The sequence below is a fragment of the Rutilus rutilus genome (assembly GCF_951802725.1).
Source record: "Rutilus rutilus genome assembly, chromosome: 2".
Lineage (NCBI taxonomy): Eukaryota > Metazoa > Chordata > Actinopteri > Cypriniformes > Leuciscidae > Rutilus > Rutilus rutilus.
The window spans coordinates 39273129-39276267 of record NC_140210.1 but is presented as its reverse complement, the minus strand read 5'-3'; positions in this window follow the sequence as shown (position 1 = coordinate 39276267).

Genomic DNA, 3139 nt, shown 5'->3' with positions numbered 1-3139 from the left:
TCAGCTGATCCACATCTACCTATAGGAATACGACACCTATCACCGTATACATATATAAGCTCCTTCAGTATACATTCAGTATTCACCTTATTTTCGAACGCGGAAGTAAATATGGGTCCAGTTTCCGGTTTTTGTGCGGCACTTCCGTTTCCTCGCTTCTCTGGGCTAACTAACGATATCGATTGCGAAGGATTATGCAGAGTTGACAGAAAAAATGTTACACATGCCGTAGCAGATGAATACAACAAAGAACTAAAGCCCCGCCTCACCCAGGTCGGGTTCTGGACCTGGTTGAAAACACTCATGCATCTAGCTGGTAGATTGCCAAAACTTCGCCGGCGCCTTCAGCACCGCCCTAAACACGGTCGAGCCAACGCTGGACTAAGTTAATATATCTATGGAGGTAGGCTATTTTGTCATGTCAAATGTATTAATAATGTCATCAGAATGCAACCAAAGCACATGATAGCAATAAGTAGATCATAGATGGCTATAAATAATTATAAATCATACAAAATAAATGCCATGATGATCATGCCATGATGACTAGATTTTATACAGGGGTTACTATAATGATTTTGTTTCTCCTTGGAGTTTTTATTCAGACTTCGTAGCCCAGCCACTTTTCTGGTATCGGGTGGTCTTCTGTAGGTCTTGTGTTCACGAAATGAAAAGAACAAACATACGGTCGTTTCTTCAAATGGGCTGCGTGGCGTGTCCGTTATTTCGGCTCCCATGTTAACCGGTTATTTAGAGCTTGCACACTGCCTGCGTGACACGCGCGTCTCAGGGAAAATGCGTGCATGCTAGAAATAGAATCGATGCCTATTTTTCACGCGACACGCAAGCGTTTCGGAAGCGTTTCCAGGTAAAATAGAATAGGAAAATATGTTTGTATGTCATTTTGATATGAATACATATAATGACATTTTGATGTTTGAATTTAGGTTTTGACATAAATGCAGATATAGCCTAAATGTAAAAATATATATATATATTATCGATTTTCAAATATTGCACCTGTCAATACAGAACGAAATATTCTGTAGCCTATTTTGCCGTCAATACTGCCGACGTTGTCTTTGCTGCTATATATTTATGTTTAACATTAAGTGCCTCTCTCCCCATATGTCGAATATATCACCAATGAGGCTTATCATGTCACCTAGCAGCAGCAGCGCCGCGTCAGACACGTTTCTGGTGTGCAAAGACATAGAAAACACCACGCAACAGAAACGCCACGCAGCCAGTGTGTCGCCGGTCGTATAGGGCGCCTGATTATTAAAATGTCAATAATTCGATGATTAAAACACTCCTGCTCCAAGTAAATCTTTCTTCTGTGCCAGTTATTATGACAACCTCTAACTGCACAAACAATCCCGGTCTTCCTCGAAGCCATAACGATGAGTTTGTTGTTACGAACAACGCTCGCCAGTGACCGGAAGTGCCTTACCGGAAGTCTCGCACAAAATACCGTCAACTGGCTGCGTCCGTATTTCCGTTAAAAATAAGGTGAATACACTCCTTCAGTTATAAGCTGCATGCTAGTTCTCAATAAAATCTCATAAAAATCTGTCAAAATGACATTATGATTACACAGCAACATGATAAGGGAAAAAGCCAATGATTACCAGGTTGTTTACTGGATTTGGCTAGATCCTTTGCAGTGTGACTCAGCATTGCTGTGTTGCTAACAGGCTCATTTGCTAGTAGCAAGCTGGGGAAAACACATTCCGAAAAGGATATCCCCCAACTTCCCCCTTGGGCCCTCTCCATGTAATGCGGAACTTATTTGATAAGCCTTTCTGAATCTGGATGAGCCATTCTGCGGTAGCATTTAGCTTCATGCGAAGCATTCGCTTAATACACAGAAACTGCTGAAATAGACCTGCAGAGGTGGAAAATAGCCCCCATTACACTTATGATGTGGAGCCAACACAATTCACAGATCCCAAGATGCACCTTGACAAAGTCACTGATAACATTCTTGAAGTCTGTATTCAGAGAAAGGTTTGGTTTGAGGTTTTGAAAGGTTGAGAAGTGGTTCACACTCTAACCTAAATACAGTGGGTACGGAAAGTATTCAGACCCCCTTAAATTTTTCACTCTTTGTTATTGCAGCCATTTGCTAAAATCATTTAATTTCTTTTTTTTTTTTCTCATTATTGTACACACAGCACCCCACATTGACAGAAAAACACAGAATTGTTGACATTTTTGCACATTTATTAAAAAAGAAAAACTGAAATATCACATGGTCCTAAGTATTCAGACCCTTTGCTCAGGATTTAGTAGAAGCACCCTTTTGATCTAATACAGCCATGAGTCTTTTTGGGAAAGATGCAACAAGTTTTTCACACCTGGATTTGGGTATCCTCTGCCATTCCTCCTTGCAGATCCTCTCCAGTTCTGTCAGGTTGGATGGTAAACGTTGGTGGACAGCCATTTTCAGGTCTCTCCAGAGATGCTCAATTGGGTTTAAGTCAGGGCTCTGGCTGGGCCATTCAAGAACAGTCACGGAGTTGTTGTGAAGCCACTCCTTCGTTATTTTAGCTGTGTGCTTAGGGTCATTGTCTTGTTGGAAGGTGAACCTTCGGCCCAGTCTGAGGTCCAGAGCACTCTGGAGAAGGTTTTCGTCCAGGATTTCCCAGTACTTGGCCGCATTCATCTTTCCCTCGATTGCAACCAGTCGTCCTGTCCCTGCAGCTCTTAGGAACCTTAAGTGCAGCAGAATTTTTTTGTAACCTTGGCCAGATCTGTGCCTTGCCACAATTCTGTCTCTGAGCTCTTCAGGCAGTTCCTTTGACCTCATGATTCTCATTTGCTCTGACATGCACTGTGAGCTGTAAGGTCTTATATAGACAGGTGTGTGGCTTTCCTAATCAAGTCCAATCAGTATAATCAAACACAGCTGGACTCAAATGAAGGTGTAGAACCATCTCAAGGATGATCAGAAGAAATGGACAGCACCTGAGTTAAATATATGAGTGTCACAGCAAAGGGTCTGAATACTTAGGACCATGTGATATTTCAGTTTTTCTTTTTTAATAAATGTGCAAAAATGTCAACAATTCTGTGTTTTTCTGTCAATATAGGGTGCTGTGTGTACAATGAGAAAAAAAAAAAACTTAAATGATTT